The sequence below is a fragment of the Typopeltis vanoorti genome, chromosome 15, assembly GCF_054136105.1.
Source record: "Typopeltis vanoorti isolate ZY-2024b chromosome 15, IOZ_Tvanoo_1.0, whole genome shotgun sequence".
Taxonomy (NCBI): Eukaryota; Metazoa; Arthropoda; class Arachnida; order Uropygi; family Thelyphonidae; genus Typopeltis; species Typopeltis vanoorti.
Genome location: NC_143563.1, coordinates 23,578,492 through 23,597,078, shown reverse-complemented (window position 1 = coordinate 23,597,078; position 18,587 = coordinate 23,578,492). Strand labels below are relative to the sequence as shown.

Sequence of the window (18,587 nt, the reverse complement as noted above, 5' to 3'; positions counted from 1 at the left end):
GATTTCTACCAGTTTTTTTTAGATCAGTTGTAGTGGTCTTCTTAATTTCATTGTACCGGATATTTTTTTGACAAACATGGCAGTGCCTCCACCTCTGAGTTTGAGGTTGTCACAGTGCCATAGATGGGATTCATTAATGAGAAGAATATCAATTTGAAAGTGATCCGCAAATTCTTGCAGTTCCAAAATTTTGTTGTCGAGAACATTTGCATTATAAAATGCGATCTGTATAGAGTTAGTTCAGGTGGCTTGATTACTCATTAATCAAAGAGAAGATGACTTGCACATTTTTGAGGAATTTGATGGTGTCAGACTGGCTGGGAACGTGTAATATGGGACTTTCAGTTCGTCCATAAATCTGGTGAGCTGGCAGAAGTCCAAAGCTCCTACTGGTTGGATCCGAATTCCTTCATCGGTGTTTTTAGCTGATATAAATTTGATGTTGGAGTTCTTCATGGTCTCCGCGATCGATGACCATATTTCTTTTGTTCTTAAAATTACTGGTGGGATCCTCTCTTTGGGCTGCGCCGCTGAGTCCGTCGCTATTCTTTCATCAAGTTGTGCTGTTATGTCCATTGGAGCTGTACTCTCCAGGGGTTGGGGTATTGTTTCAGGTTCCGCAGCAGGAGACTCCTTCCTGCTGACCACCTGATAGTCGCTGGAGTCTGCACAGATGTCATCAGCTGTTGTTGCTGCTCACTGGCGCTGTCTTGGGAAAGGCTGGAAGGAAGTTCAGAGCATTTGGGATTCTCTGTTTTGACCTCTTTAATCTGGTGGATTTCAATTTTACCTGGCCATTTTGTGTGTACTAGGTTGGCTACATGCTTGAATATAGCCAAACGTTCCTTGAAATTGAGGTCGTTGTATGGCGCGTCCATTGTTAGGCCTCAGCTTTGTTCGGGGGGAGGGGGAACTGGACCTGCCTTGCTCCTTCCAACCGGCAGTGGAAATCTCCTTTTAAAAGACGGGAGACTACTACCGGGCACAGGGTGGGGAACAGGAGAGTGCCTGAAGAAATTAGATGTTAAAACCAAAAGTCTTACCTACCGTTGATGTCAAACAGAGAGTGCTCTGGTAGTCTAGCACGCTGCTGGCATATCTTTCTTCCTTAAATAATGAAAGGAAACTGCGCTGATAAACTGCCACTTTGCCAGCATAAATAAATTAATCTGATCCTAAAAAGCCTTGAACTGCTGCGTGAACGATACACTCATCTGAGTCAATATGATCACTGACTACAGTCAAATCTGCCTAAAGAAAAGCCACTCACTAACGAATGATCGAGTCAATAATGATCAGTCAATCGTCAATGAAAAATTTTGAGATCCTACCTTACGATAAAGAAAAGCAGATTGATCCAGATTTTTTAAGTCAATCACCTTGCTTACCACTGTGCTGCAATTTTTTATTAAGTTCATGATATGGAGCTAAACAAATATCCAATTGTCTGGTGAATTTTCCGGAGCTCTCCATTGAGAGAGCGTTATCAGTAAAATAACTTTCTTGCCAAGTTCAAACCTTCTGCTAATCTCTTTAAACTGAATTCTTTAACGGATTCATCGCAATCAGAATCTTTGACAGAATTTTCTCTGCCATTTGGTTCGACATCATCTATTAATTATACCAGTTCCTCCTCATTTAAATGTTTCCCCATCAATTAATTCACTGATTTCGTTTTCAACCATATCGCAAAAGCGCTCTAAGTAGCCATTACTATAAAAATATATATTTTTTTTTACATAAAAAAAGCATTATATATTGTAACTCACCAAAAAAATAAAGCACTCAACTTGAGATTAACACGCTTATGATTTTTAATGCGCTTTCCTAGCAGAAAACGAAGACAATTTTCAACAATAAATATTTTATACGGCAAACAATTGACGTACATATGTGCTAAAGGCTATTTCCCCTAATATAAACTCGCTATTTATAACTACATGCGCGATACGGGCAGACGCAAATTTTACTAAGATAAAATTTGATTTTTAAGTCACGCGTTGAAAACTATATATGAAAAGATAAAGGATTACTACAATGTGTAGACCGCGTTATATCGAAACCGTGTTGTATATATAAGTACCGCGTTATACGAGGGTTACCTGTATATAGGATTAATTCAGTTCCAACTTTATCGCACAATTATTAAGATTTATTGAACTCCAGATCTGATTTTTTTAAGTTGCAGTAATAAGCATAATAATTCCAGCTTTAGTTAAAACGGAGGATTAATAGTAACGATAACTTGCTATGCTCGCTAACATCCACTTTTTTACTCGACTTTTACCCTTAAAATAACCAGAATCTTGATGCACAAAAAAATGAATTCAAAAATCGATTTAATTTATAAATAATAATAAACTTGAAAATCAAATGCTCTGTTTATGTGATATAGAAACTGCTCTTATCCACTAATTAATACAAATAGCAGCAGCACACAAAAAAACCTCTGTTGTCTCAGAAACGTGTTTCAAAATGATCGCCAGTTCAATACTCAGCGATCTGTTCTTTCCTAACAGGATTCTGGGAAATTACAGGGTGAAATATTCTTCTCTGGATTAAACTGCTAAGTCAGTGATTGGTCAACGCAAGTCACACATTTACTAAGAAACAATTTTCAGAGAAGGAGATTGGAATTTAGTAATATTGATAAGAACAATAGTCCAGGTAGTTCAGAAGCAAAAACCATCTGTGACAAAATGAAACTAGTTTATTTAATTAAAAAAAAATACAACCAATTTATTAAATATATCTTTATAGAGTTCATAATTAAAAGGACTCTAATAATAATAATAATAATAATAATAATAATAATAATAATAATAATAAGCGGCATAATAATAATGCTATTTTATTATTATGCCTCTAATATTTCTTCAAAATGCGGCGCTTTTTACAACAAAACTGGCAAAGTTATGTTGAATATATATATGTTCGCAAATATATTCAAAATCCCATTGACCTAATAAAAGTGTTGAATGCTGATGAAACTTCATCAGCATTCAACACTTTTATCTGTTAAAATGCAATCTCCCCCCCGCCGTTAACGGATTATTGTCTTTATGTGCACTGTATTACTTGGAATTTCTTTACTTTTCTACGATATTTGACCTTTTTTTGCTGCACAATTTATTTATTGTGTCTCTTCCCAAATAAAAACGAATTTCACATGTGCAAAAATAAATAATCAAAACGTTTGTTTGCATTGGAAATATTATGTCAAATATTTATATTTTTTAAATAACATTTATTGAAATAAATATGATATTTTGCTTTCTTTCCTTGCAAAATAAAATTATATGGGTGGCACGTTTCAATTTTAGGAACGTTTTTTTTTTTTTAATGAGCAATAAATGATGTTAAACTCAAAAATTTATATCCAATGGTATTTTATCAGAGATTCTTCGCCTTTGTCTTTTGCTTAAAACTGCAACAGTATAATTACTTTGGAAAATAACGAATTCAAACAAAAAGAAAGTGCGCACATGTTATCTAGCAGTATTTGTGTGTGTGTGTGTGTGTGTGTGTGGTGATAATTTTGGGAGGTGGAGAGTTAGCCATTAGCCGAAAATATGTACATAACAGTTAATTCATAACTGCCGTTTATTTCGATTTGTAGGGAGTGATTGGGGGAAACCAAGAAAGTTGAAATGCAAAAACCTACAGATTACGTTTATAAAAATTATGCATTACATGATACGATTCAAGATTTACATATGATTCTCTACAAAATTTAAAAATGCGAACCTTCGCGCAATCTGTGAACTAACCTTCGAACTAAGATTATGAATAAAAAATAAAACTTAATTTGGAACAGATGGAAGCCTATATTCATTTTTAGATTCGGATTTTCATGAATTTATAAAATAACTGTTTGACAAAAATAATTATCTTCAATCAAGTTCTGGGAGAATTTTCAAATGTATTGGAGATTGAAATAATTAGCAAAAAAAATGATAGTGACATTGATCTTTCAAAGTGATACAATATGAAGTGAAGAAAGTATGAAAGGATTTCTTATTTTGCGCTGGCATTAAAAACTATAATTATACGATAAAAACAAGCAGCAAAATGAATATAACTCATTAGTATTTAGTCTGATATAACTTATTCGATATAACCGAGCAAAAGTCTGATATAACCGAGCAAAAGGCAAGCAATTGCTTGCTGTAAGCAACTGAACGTAGCTACTTACTCCAAGTAATCTAGTTATGTGTTCTTTTCAGGGTGAAGAATTATTACCCCTTCTAATGGACATGACGGTCAAACTACACTTCTTATCGATGTTCTTTCAGCAGGTGGACAGAATATTTTCCAGGTTTTCTGGACGTGTATATACGTCCAGCAAAGAAATGGTACGCTTACATACATGAATTTTATGGAATACAGAGTTCCTGTTAGTTTTATATTCTAAGGAAAGAACAATGTATTTCAAATGGAAGTGGGAGGGCTCACAAATTTTTCAGCAGCCTCTAGTTTTTATATTATGAATTTAATATTTAAAAATAAGGATGTTATTTTGCAAATATAACCATGCTGTTTTTTTACTGTTCTTTGTGAGGAGTAAGGTTTAAAATGTGCCCCCCCCCCCTAGAGAGTGAGGCCCCCAGCTTGCGCTTCATGCGCCTAAGAGTAAATTCGGCCCTGCTCTTCGGTAAATGCCTTTCTCTGGGATATTAGGGGTTCAGCTGATATCACGTGAGCAGTAACATGATCCGCATTTTCCCGCGAAATACATCGAAACCTCAAACGCCACCACAACAGTCTAACGCTGTTTAATAGTATGGAGAGAGGAACGACTATAACGTCACGATGCGAGCTGTTTTGTAGACTGCTCGGCTCTTGTATAGTTGACTCGCATAGTTAGAGCCTTAGTTGACAGGTTGTGTCAGTGTGAATTCACCGCGCGTATGTTGTAGATTAACCTGATTCGGCAGATGACATGCTGGCGTAACACACAAGAGGCCCTTCTCGTTTTAGGGAATTGTAACGATGCAACACAGCTCCCTTCTCTAGGATAGTTGTGGTTTCGTTTTCATGAGAACGACATGTCGAGGAGAGGGAAAGCTGATTTGGCTTGTCAAATTTAAGCTGGCTCAACACTGTGGTAAGTAGACATTCTGTGTTCTTCCTGTTTCGCCGCGCCGACAATGGATGAATATTAGAAGCTTCTTACTCATTTAACCGTTGATAATAAGCCTAACATGTCATCAAAACAAGAGAAGGCCTTGCCTGTGATCTGCTGGAGACATACTCACATTTTCACTTCGTTTGGATGTGAAGTTTAGTCCGGGAAAGATTGAAGTCAATATCCAAAATGCTGAGGATCGTTTGTATACATAATTATGTTATTTAGTTAATAATGTGCAAGTTCCTTTCACCCATCTTATCAACGTAATGTTAAAGTCAAGAAATGTCTGATAAAATAAGTTTAAATAATTACGTTTTGCCATTTAATAAAATCGTTATGATTGATTTTGGTACAGTCATAAGCGTAGTGTTTTGATTATGCTTATACAGGATGTCCCAAAATTCACGCAAGATTTAAATTTTGCGCCATTTGTGCGGTAAAGTGTTGCCAACGAGAGAAAAAAAAGAGACAGAGTGACAGCTGACAGTTCAGGGTTATTAAAAATGGAGCGCTGCACGAAATAACAACGCATTTTCATTGTTGAGCAATATTTTAAAAATAATGAAGGTTTGGCAGCTACAGTTCGCAATTTTCGTACAAAATATGGTCGGAATAATGATTTAACTTCATCAACTGTGAAAAGATTAATTAAAAAATTCAAGGAAACTGGATCAATTAGTGATCTTATACACTCTGGCCGTCGTTCAACAGAAAACATCGAAGCAGTTCGTGAGAGTGTTACTGAGAGTCCAGGAACATCAATTCGGCACCGTGGTCTTGAATTGGGCATTTCGAGAAGCTCTACAGCGTATTCTCACGAAAGATTTGCATCTTTATACTTACAAAGTTCAATTGACTCAAGAACTGAAACCTACTGACCACACACAACTCGCAGACGAACCGCATCACCTAGAAATATCAAAAAAAATAAGAAAAAGTTAGGTATGTCATGAATGCATAAAATATATGTAGATACTAGACTATTTTATGATTTATTACTATAAAAGATGCACAAATCTATTATGAAGAGTTATGAAGAATTTATCATAACTTACGCACAGAAACACAGACCCTACATGGCTATTTACAGTCGGAGAAATGTAAACAAATGTAAGGATTCAGTATTAAATCATAACTGCACAAAATTAACTGTTAACAATTAATTTAATTAATTAGCATGAAATAAAAATATAACAATTTATTCATTAGTGTATAGACTAGGCTATCTCGAAGCAATGGTATCGATTATACTAAGGCACCATAAAGCAATCGTAATATTTTCACCTCTTTATGATTTTCTTTTCTCTAGCTTATTTATTGTAAGAATATAGTATAATACATGCATACCATACAAAATATGTGTTAATCGACTGTTTATGTTATTGGTAAGATTTCCGGTCAACAGTAACCTATTAGTAGTTAAGTTTTCTGGCAGTCAAAAGTTATTCGCAGATTTTCGAACAACTCGGGGGGGGGGGGACTCGGCACCCTTAAAGCAGCATTCAAACCGATAATCGATTAATATGAAGGGCAATATTTGATAGCAGATTAATAAGAAAGTAAACTTAATCGTGTAGTTTCGTCATAGTAGCATGACTCATCTTGAAAGTACATATCAGAAAATGGCTGATGAGGTCATTTATTATGCTGGTTACCCTTCCTTAATAATAAGAATTACAGGCAAATCACAGAAATAATGAAAATATGTGTGTGTGGGGGGGGGGAAGCGTTACATAATGCATAGAGCAACCGATTTATTTCGAATATAGTCATTTATGAAAATAACCTGCCTCGTTGCGCATTATCCATTCGATTTCGATAATTTATTCCAAGTTTCTTTCCTGACGGATGCAGAAGTGGGGATGAAATTTGAGGCTATTACTTTGTTTTCTTTTCTCAGAATCAAAATTTCCATCTCAAGTTCGTCAATGTCATCTCCACAACAATAATAATGCTACTAATAACTGAAAATATTATTTTTAAGGTAGCTGCTTATATGTATAAAGTGAGCCATGCTACAGGCCTTCTCAGTTGAAAACTTGATCAAACAAGACACCACAACCCTCAAGGTAAAACTAACTATGAACCTCAATTCTGATCTCCAAACCATTCTTCAATAGCAGTCAGACAACAATGACAATTTAAATGTTTGCAAAAATTCTGTTCTGCCTTCTTTCAGACAATAACCTCCATTTCTTCCCAACCTTACCTTTAACAAATTACCTATATTTTATGCAAGATGTGATCTCTCTCTCTCTCTCTCTCTCTCTCTCTTTCCGATTAACTTGACATCAACACTCTCCTGGCATAAACACATTAAAACCATTACCTCCTCACCATACACAAACTTAGGATTCCTCTTTTTCTCAAGGCATTAATTTGTCTCTGAACAGCCATTAACTTGTACAAATCCACTCATCTATTGAATACTTCTCATATATATTATATACAGGGCTGGCGAAAGTGGGACTGCAGGGCCGGCATTGCAGGTGCTCACCAATAAAAGGTGGGTGCCTTTTCAAAGTGTTAGTATGAAGTTTCAATCTTTCTATAAATTTTTATAAATGAATTAAGTAATAAGAATTAGTTAAGTCAATATAATGCTGCAAATTTACATATTCTGCATAGAAATAGATCAGATTTTCTCCCACTAAGATTGTCATGGATGTGGCTTCTTAGGCAGCAAGCGCACTGCTTCGCTCGGCTCAGAGCAGCCCTTTGCAACGACCCTATCCCATAATGCATTTTCTACGGGACCTTAGAGTCTCATTCTGCTGAAGCGCTAGTAGTCGTTTGGCTCGGTTCAACTGGTGCAGAACTGTGAAATCGTCATATCGCCAATGTAAGTAATTCTAACATTTCTAACCAGATGTAATGTGATATAGGATTTTAAGGTTGACAACTATAATGGCCCTTTTCATGGGGATGGTGTCTATTTTGAAATGAAAACAATAAAATTCAGTTAGATTTGCTCTGGTTACTGTTGATAAGCAGTAGATATCATTTACTAACGTGCTGATTTAGCTGCTGGAGGGTGCCCTCCGAACAAATGGGCACTGTCATTTGTTTGGGGGCACTCATTTCAGCTTTGCAGGCAGGCAATGTCCAGCCTTGCTCCAGCCCTGATTATATATAGAATATTCATTGGGGCAGTGCTCTGAAGAGCTCCCTAAATATACTCAATGCAATACAGAAGAGAGTAATTACACCAATAAATGACTCAGCTCTTACAAACTAACTCCAACCACTCTCGTATAATCATTTAGTATGTACTGCATGCATTTCAATATATATTTTCATGATAAATGTTCATCACAAGTATTATTATTATTGTTCCGGGCAACTCCAAGGAGTCGACAGACTCGTCGAGGGAGGCCCTAACATCATGTCAAGAACAACTATTTGACATTCACACAGTATCTATCATACCTTGCCTTGAACTCATTCATGGTCATAGCACCCACAACAGACTCTGGAAGCTTATTCCACTCATTCACTACTCTCCAAGTAAAAAACCTAGCTCTAACACCCCTTGTCAACCACGCTCTTGCCCAGCTTCAATTCATGGCCCCTAGTCCTCCCACCACCAGTCATATTTTCAATATCTTCTGGAACAATCTTATAGAAACCCTTCAGTAATTTGAATGTCTCAATCATATCACCCCTCCTTTGCCTATCGACCAATCTCTGCAACCCACAAATCTTCAACCTATTCTCACAAGGTTCATTCCACAGACCTGCTATCATCTTGGACACTCGTCTCTGGATCCTCTCCACTTCCTCCCCATCACAAAGAAACCCTGGTGCCCATAACTGGGCACAGTAGTCCAGATGGGGTCTTATCAAGGCTCGATACAGAGGAACAACAACTTGTTTGTCTCTGCATGTTAAAGTATTTTTCAGAAGCCAAGTGATTTGGTGAGCTGTTTTAGTCACTTTTGTATCAACAATACTTATCAACAAATTAAGTATCAACAATGCTTAATCCTCTTTTTACCAAATCCATTAAAACTCATGCAGCTGCCACCAAACATTCATTCACAGTCCAACTCCATTCTCATAGAACAAGTTTTTATTCTTCCTGTTTCATTCCTGCTGCAGCACTACTCAGAAAGTCACCCACTAAATGTGGGAGTCGGTTCCAGAGACTGTTAATTGTTAATTTTAGAGTTATAATAATCTAATATTTCACACTCATTATATTACTTTCTTTAGAAATATTTGGCCCTGATGCATCAATCTGTTCTTTCTCATTAGGAAAATCATTTTAATTTCCTTTGCTTTTCTGTCGTGCTTTTTAACATTGAAAATAGTGGCAAAAAAAACAGCACCTCGTTCTTAACCAGTGGTCAATATTAATGTTTCTAAAATATACAAAAGCAAGATATTAATATTGTTGAATATTTTTAATATTACTTCTCATTAGACTGCATTCAAGATTTGTTAACAAAGTAAGTATTTCTTTCTGAAACGCAAATGTAAACTGTTGTGTAACTTCATTGTAACAAGTGATCAAAATTAAGCTGCCATGTTTTAAGGCCTCGTGATGCTGTGTCTAGCAAAACAAATGCTGTGAACTTTGCCTCAGGCGGAAGTGATATCTGAGAGAGAATCAAATTAGTTCCAAACTTAACCCGATGTAGTTATAAACACTGATGGTATCTGCATATCACACAAGTGCCATGATGGTTTAAAATGATGAGTATGGGAAGTTTCCCATCATTCTGGTTTTTAATACCTTTCATAGTAATGATACTAACATTGAACTAACGTGTTTTGCTCATGAAGCTGTACTACTTAAACAATTGCAATGCTGTTGCTGCACTCTGTGAATTTTGTTGCCCGAACAAAATTCACTGTCCCAATGTCTAGGTCTAACTCATAATAAGGATTGTTAGGACTTAGACTTAGCAGAGATAACAAACCAATCAGTTCACAAAAAATAAATGAAGTTGCTACTGTCGTTTTTGAGGAGGCCATGAATAAGAGCATTGGTTCCTGCTTTGCACGTGCTGTATCAAGATAGATGCACATCCAATACACAAATGTCTAGAAAATTCTATGAAAGATTCTGAATTTCTACTCATTCAAGATAACCCTGATACTGGAGTGTCATCCCCAGAGCATGTTGAAAGTCGATTTATATTTATAGTTTAATATTTCTTGCTCCAGTGTACTTGGATGCTCTACAACCATTTATGATTTTGTGCAGGGGGGGGGGGGGTGAGGCTCAGTTTCACCTGATTGGAGCTGTGAATACAGACAATTACTGGGTATGGGCTATGGAAATTTATTCTCCCATAATTTTGCAGCAAATGAATCGCTGGATTGCACTCCACAAGGCATTCAACACGGATATTTAATTAAGATAATCCTGTATATTAGCCATATACATCAATATGAAAAAACACACACACACACACACACTGAGTTTTCGAATTATTCAGTTCAGTGCATCACTATCTCTAGCGCAATTTCAAGTACATGTTACAGAGCAAACATCAACAAGACATTTCTTCTTCACTGGAGGTCATTGCTGGAAGTAGATTTTGTTATATTAGTAGCATGGAGACTGCATGTTTGACAAAAGGTATGTGTCAGAACTAAAAAAGAAAAAGAAATTTTCAGCACTATGGTAATAGATGTCTCAGATTTGACTACTCATACATGGTCTCCATGAATCAGTCCAGTGTAGGTAGTATTATTGTATGAAACATGTTTGAGCTGATCAGAGTTAAAAGCATAATTGCGTATCGACCAATGGTGTGGTTGATATGCAATGTGTGTGGTCTACTGCAGCTCAGCACCCCACACATACTTCATTATGTTGCACCCTCTCTTTGACAGAGACAAAGACTTTCTGGCTGACAATGTGACATCTTAGTAGCCCATAAGGTAAATTGTTTGTGGAACATAAGGAGTATATTACCCATCTTGAATAGCCAATGATGATTCATCGGATCTAGATACATGAGATCTGATGTTACCTCAGATCTCATGTATTCAGTTACCTAATTGCCAATGGCAAGGAGGTAACTGAATCAGCTGAAATAGTAGAATTAATAAGTGAATGAACACTTTGCAAGAGTATATCATCCAGGCTGTGATATTGCAGGAATGAGAGAACAAATGGCTAATACAGAAAGTGAAGTGAATGAAATCAAGGAGAATAGTATATTACAGAACCTTACTGTAAAGCTCGATTCTTACATGAAGTGGCAAAGGAATTTTAAGTTCCCTTACCATATTGTTCAATTTAAGTCTAAGCTCTGAGTTAGTCCTGAGGGGATGGAAAGATAGGAAAATAGTTCCATTGTATAGAGGAGGTTCCAAGACTGCTGTTGGAAATTACCAACCGATCAGGAATCATTGTCAAGGTTTTCAAGATATTAGTCAAGAGCAAACTACAGGAATGGATAGATGTAAATGGGATACTGTATGGAGGACAGCATGGTTTTGTGAAGAGTAGGTCATGCCTCAGTAACTTGCTCACGTTTTATAATACAGTGATGGCTGAACTGGATAAGGGTAACGGATTTGCAGTGATACTGCTGGACTTTGCTAATGGCTTTGACAGGATACCACATGGAATTCTAATCAGTAAACTGCAGCATATGGAGGTGGATTTTAGGGTTGGTGAGATGGATAGGAGGGTGGTTGATGGAGAGATATCAGAGAGTAGTTTATTCAGCAGTGGAGTCCAACAGAAGGCCAGTTACTTGTGGTGTGCTGCAGGGTTCTGTTCTTGGACCACTGCTATTTAATTTGTTCATTAATACTATAGGAGAGGATCAGAGAGGAACTGTTCATTTATTTGTTGATGATGCAAAGTTCGGTAGAGCAATAGTGAATGCACATGATGTTAAAACTTTGCAGACTGATTTGGACAGATTGGCAGTCTGGGCTAATGAGAATGGATGTCAGTTTAATGTAGCAAAGTGTAAGATTATGCATTTTGGAGTGAAAAAATTAGCAGCAGTACAGTATACCACATTGGTGGGACTGTACTCCAGGAGGTTGACGAAGGCAGAGATTTGGGTGTGTTGGTGGATAGGGAGTCGAAGTTTTTAGGTGGCACATAGCAAAAGTGGCTAAATCAGATCACTTGGTTACTGAAGAATTCTTTGACGTCAGCAAGTTATTGTTCTTCTTTATCATGCCTTAATAAGACCCCCATCTTGACTACTGTGCCCAGATCTGGGTGACTGGGTTTCTTCTTGATGGGGAGGACATAGAGAGGATCCAGTGGAGGGTGACCAAGATGATAGCTGGTTTATGGAATGAACCTTTCAAGAACAGGTTGAAGGTCTGTTGGTTAAAAAAATTGGTTGATAGGTGGAAAAGGGGTGATATGATTCAGACATTCAAATTACTGAAGGGATTTTACAAGATTAATTCAGAGGAAATTTTTCAGAGCAGGTCTGGTGATGGGAGAACTAACGGTCCATCCATGGAAACTGAACAAAAGTGTAGTTAGCAAGGGTGTTAGAAGTAGGTTTTTTACTTGGAGAGTGGTGAATGAGTGTGATAAGCTGCCAGAGTTTGTTGTGGGTGCCATGACTGTAAATGAGTTCAAAGCAAAGTATGATAGACACTGTTCGAACGTGAAATATTTGTTCTTTATATGATGTTTAGGGCCTCCCTCTAAGGATTCCTTGGAGTTGCCCATAATAATAATAAGGATATTGAGTTGAAGCCTTACTATAGAAAACATCACAGGAACAGTTTGTCATACTGAATTTTGTTTAGAAGCACTGCCTGTTGACCAACCAGGCCAGGAGATCTGCTTGGTCAACAGATATGTGCAGAATCATATTTACAGAGACTTCTCACTAAGTGGAGAGCGGATACATAAAAGGTTGAGTGGATGATATATCCAATCTCTACAACAGTCTTTGAGTTCAAACTTCATCAGATGCCTGGATGTTTGCGATTGTCTACTAGTGTTGGTAGTGAACAGTAGATGGCATTGGTGTCGATGATATGGTTCCCTGGTGGATTCAGTGGTGTAGATGGAGAGTTGTAGAGTAGATGCCCTCTCTTGATGTATCTTTAGACCCCTCGGAGATGTCAAGTAATAATACTAGTAACATATAGGGAAAATATGGGCACCAAAATTAATAGTTTAAGGAAGGATCATGCCTTGATATTTGGCTTTCAGGAGGCACAAATCCCATAGGAAAAGATCACAAAAAATTACCTGCCAGTAACTTGTGGAGAAAGAAATATTGATTATTAATATTTTGTGGAGAGTATTGATATCTAGTACAAATCTGTCATTTATTATAAGTTATGTTTAACCATAAATTACCAACTTGGAAAAGTTGCTTAAATTATAGTTAACTTAGTTACTGTCACTGTCAGGACATATTTATTTTCTGCTACACTTTATTGCAGGTTGTCTCTTACAACAGCACTTTCCAAACTGTGGGCCACGGCTCCCCTTGGGGGCCATAAGTTTTGTTGAGGGGCCGTGAAATAATGAAAACAAATTTAACATGTTTTAAGACTAAGGGATTTTTTTTAATCTTAAAAGAAACGTATTTATTTTTATTATTTTTATTTCTTTTTTGTTTTTGTTCAAATTGGTTAACAAATTTTGCTTCTTGCATATTTCGATGATTGATGAATATTAGTGAATATATGATTATTCATATAAGTTTCGTTTAAAAGGTATTGATAAGACACACGAAAAAGATTACAAACCAAAATCTTGAATATAAATACAACAAATATTATAATATGTCTGTATTATGATTTTTTTTTTCGAAAAATATATTTCGGATATATTTTTCCTCATATCCCAAATAATCCTATACAAAACATGATGCTTGTTGATACAATATACTGTGTGTGTGTGTGTGTGTGTGTATATATATTTTTTTTTTTACAAAAGAAATTTGTTCAAAATGCAGTTATACTGATATTCTATTACTTACTAAGGTAAAATAACATTTCAAACTTCTTATATATGGTTAATTCATCTTCATTAATCTTCAGAAACAACAGTCCCAACAAGTTTACGTACATAAAGTAATTTAAATCTTAAATCTGATGTAAAACTTATTCATTAACAATATTTTATATGTGTTTTGTACAAATAATATAACAGGGATAACCAGTATTTTGCAAAGGTGAAAATTTATTTGATATTGCCTACTATGATATCTTCTTCATCGCTGTTATCTTGTGTCAATTCATTGCTAGTTTGGTCTACATGTTCACTCTCTTCATTGTCTGTCAGTGTATATAATTCTTGAACTTCTACTAAATCTAATGAACTTTCTTTACTTATTTCCTGAATAGCTTCAGTTTCTCACATATCAGGTTGTTTAATGTTAAGTCCAAAAATCTGTCAAATATTAAAGTGTCATTAATATATAAGTTCAATTCTCGTCGCGATGGGAGGAATCTTTATGTGGACGATTTTTAATCAAAGGTGAGTTAGCATATCTCATATGGAGGTAGCAGGGTTTTTTCTCCCAGAAACTCTGGTTTTTCATCCTGCATACAGACAAATCAGCCCTTCAGAACACACACAATTTACAGACAAAAATATACTGGTGGTGGTGGAGGTGGGCAGTAGATGGAGATGATTGGTAGTAGAAGCTCGGTGTAGTGGTTGAGACAGTTGTATAATAGTAGGTGTCCTCCCGCGATGAGTCTTCGGACTCATTGGAGGTGTCACGAATAATAATAATATAAGAAACAATAAATGTTTCTTATGATAAGAAAAAATAAATATTTAATTTTGAATATTTTGTAAGCTGTGCAGTCAACATCCAGGTCTATAAATATATTTCTTCCATCTCAAGCGATTTTCATCAAAATATTTATAAAATGATAATGATTTAGAAATACACTGCTTGTGGACACCTCCAATGGCAAGGGGCATCATGTCATGTAATGAGTCGCATGCTTCTAGCCAGTATAAATTTGAAGATATGATTCTCCCATATCTGTGCAAAAGAGACATGGTGATAAGATGCCATGTTGCAGGCCTATCTGTTTTGCAAATTGTGGACAAATTGGGATATCTGAGGTCTTTAGTCTGTGATATCTTACTGGAGATGGAGGTAGGTGGGGACCACTGCAAGTGCTGACTGCATTGCACTCGATGTATGATTTTACATAATATGTAAAAATCACCATTCAGTCTGGTGGATTTGAAATTGGCGAATGCATGAAGTTGCAGTTATGGATCCATAAACATATCCATGAATCTTCTTATGGATCTATGGATATGTTTACAGACTCATATGCAGAGATGTTAAATTACACTTCAGAATTATCATCAGGAACTTTGACTCCATGACGATCCTGAATAGTTATCTGGGTCTCCATAGAGTAAAGACTCATGAAAGTGGACACTATCTTAGACAACACAAAGATTTTCATACTGCTCCTTAAACCTGTTCACTTTTTGCATATTTACCAGCTTCTACCAGGCAATAATTTCATGGTCCAACCATCCTTGATGCAGATAAAAGATTATCTTTCAATCTCCTACTCACCAACCCTTTTGCAACATCCAGGGATAGCCTGTTGTCCTTGTTCCTTCCCCCAGCTCTACTACATGAAAAATCTATCCAGTATCAATTCTGTAAACACCTCTCTTCAGTTTAAATGTCTTCATCGTGTCACCCCTTCGTCTTTTCTCTGCCAAACTCTGTAGTTTGTGTACGTTCAATCTATCCTGATAACTAGCATCATACATTCCTGATATCATTTTTGTTATCTAAATCTGAGTGCAATAATCATGATATGTGATCATGCTTTATACAATGGAATCTTCACTCTTTTATCTCTATTGATCAAAGTTCTTTGCAGCCAACTTCTAGGTTATCTTCACCACATCCAACAATATGTCCCATAAACTTCAAATTTTTATTAACCATCATTGCAAGATCCTTTGTCTCTTCTAGTACAGGTCCACCAATACAGTATGCAGTATCTTCCCCTCTGAATATCGCAAATTTCAAGACATTTACATTTACTTGCATTAAAAGGTCATCCGTATTCTTCCAGTCTTCACATCACCTACAATAGCTGAATACATTTTTGTAACCTAGTGACAATATCATTGCCATAAAAGTAAAAAGCAAAGATCCTAGTATTGACTGCTGTGGAACTCTACATGTTGTCTTCATATTTCTCCATCTGCACAACTCTCTTATGCCTGTGAGACAACCAATTTCAGATTCAGTTCACTAAACTGATATCTGACTCCATGTGTCACAAGTTAAATTCCAGCTTATCATGTGGCACCTTATCAAATGCCTTTTCAAGATAAAAAAAAAAAAAAAAAGCAGAACAGTATATGCTTTTACTTGTTCATAATTCTTGTCAAAATTGCTGAAACAAGAATGCCTCTTAACAAATCCATTTTGACCTTTACCAATGATATAGCTCTTATCTGCCCCTTTTTTTATACAATCACTCACTGTCTTCAAAATATTAACTCATACAGAAGAAATACTGATTGGTTCTGTAGTTTGACACCTGCATTCTACTGGCAACCTTGTGGAATGCACTATTTTATCCTCTTTCTACTCACTTGCACTTTCTTAGCAGATAGATGTTTGAACAGCCATAAACCCAAACAGAGCTTTCAGTTTCTTAGCACATTCTCTCAAAACATGCAGCAAAATCCCATCCAAATACACTGCCTAATTGTACTTGACACATATTTTTCTGATGCTCATTTAAATCTATCCATCCAGGAATAAAGCCTCCGTTTTTCAGGGATGAAATGTCCAAATAAGGTGATCTTTAAACAACTCCCATGTCACTGCTTTTGACACCTGACCACTATTTTCAACTGAAAATATTATTCATCTCTAATCAGTTTTCTTCCAATGGCTATGCAAGAAAAGAATTCCTTAGGATTTTCTTTGGATTGTATGGCTAGTTTTTTTTAGTCCAATTTTTGTATTCCATATTATACCAGTTATTTCTGATTTCTTTATTCATGCAGTTTTTGTTTTATCATTCTTTACTTGAGGTATGTAACTTATTATTGCTGGTGATAAGTATTTCTTCACAAGCTCTTATACACTGTGATATCTCCCACTTCTAATTTTTCCTAACCATAGGACTGTCCCAAGCTGCTTTCTAATTTTATTCTAATACACATTTAGTTATTTATTATTTATTTAGTTTAATAATTTATTTAATATTATTATTATTTAGTTAGTTAGTTTAATAATTAGTTATTAACTTACATTTAGTTATTTGTTTCTTTGTATGAGATAAAGTACCTTGAATATTCAAAATTTATTATTTTGTCACTGTTGAAACATGAACACTCTTGTTAGAGACAGAGGATATGTAAGTGTTTATTTGTAATAATAGTTAACAACATTGTTAGTTTGAGACCTGCAGAAACATGATATCATTAAATGAAGATGGTTAATTTGGAAATGCAATAACTGTAAAGAGAAAGAATATCTGCTTGAAACAAGCCATATTTGAATTACTCACTTTTGAGACAGAACCATTACATTCTCGTAGACAGGCTTATACGTTGGTTATGCATTTCTAAATAACTAAGGGAATTGAAACAACGTAGATCCGAATATAAATTAAATTATATTTTAATAGATATTTCCGATATTTCGGCAATGTCACATTGCCATTTTCTAAAGGAACTTACAAAAAGGCAGGTGCACACAGGTAATAACAATACAGTAACTGAGAATGAAGATTTGAAGCTATCGTTCTCCTAGAAGTCCTGATGGTGCCCTCTGGCGGGCTAAGTAGGCGTTCTTGGCCATTGGGCTGAAGGTCTGCTGATGTATGCCTCCCAAATTTGGGGCAGTCGCACACAACCAAATTTGTTGAGGTTTGGAGAGTTTCTTAGGGCAGGGGCTGATTCCATAAATAATCTTTCGAATTTATATTTGCTCCAGTGTATTATTGTTGCTTTCTTCCACCGTATTCTGTGGCGAGTATCCAGAGCATGGTCTGCAAGACCAGAATGGCTATACTTGTAAAACCGGATGTAGTCCTTGTGTTCAGAAATTCTGATATTCGCTGTCCTGCCTGTTTGGCCAAAGTACGACAGTTTACAACTGCAAGGGACCTGGTATACACCAGGTAGGTCTAGGGGAAGTGGTTGGTCTTTGGTAGAGTGGATAAGGGATGCCAATTTTCTGTAAGGCCTGTAACAGGAGGTGAGGTCATGTTTTTTTAGAATTTTGGTAATTTTTTCTGAGGTGCCTCGGATGTAGGGAATGGTGATGGTGATGGATTTAGAATAATCTTTTTTGTGGAGGGGGGGAGGGGGGGGGTGTGGTTTGTAGGTTTTAATATTTTTTGGATTTTTTGGGGGGGGGTAGCCATTGGCTGAGAAAGTGTTGAGGATGTGATTTAGTTCAGTTTTAAGGGCTATGTCATTAGAACAGATTAGTTTAGCCCTGTTGTATAGTGTTTTTACCACTCCATATTGTTGTGA

At 36.1% G+C, this 18,587-nt stretch overlaps 1 protein-coding gene across 2 annotated transcripts in view; it reads left to right on the top strand.

The window, feature by feature from the left end:
* The first annotated feature begins 4,805 nt into the window (after window positions 1–4,805).
* Window positions 4,806–18,587, top strand: part of LOC150098500 (uncharacterized) — a 28,783-nt gene continuing 15,001 nt past the window's right edge. The window contains exon 1 of one of the 2 annotated variants that reach the window (XM_090404827.1): window positions 4,806–5,107. The gene's annotated coding sequence lies outside the window, so the exon portion shown is untranslated. Of the gene's footprint in view, window positions 5,108–5,756; window positions 6,074–18,587 lie in introns of those variants that run through there. The other variant, XM_090404828.1, reaches the window with a different exon arrangement.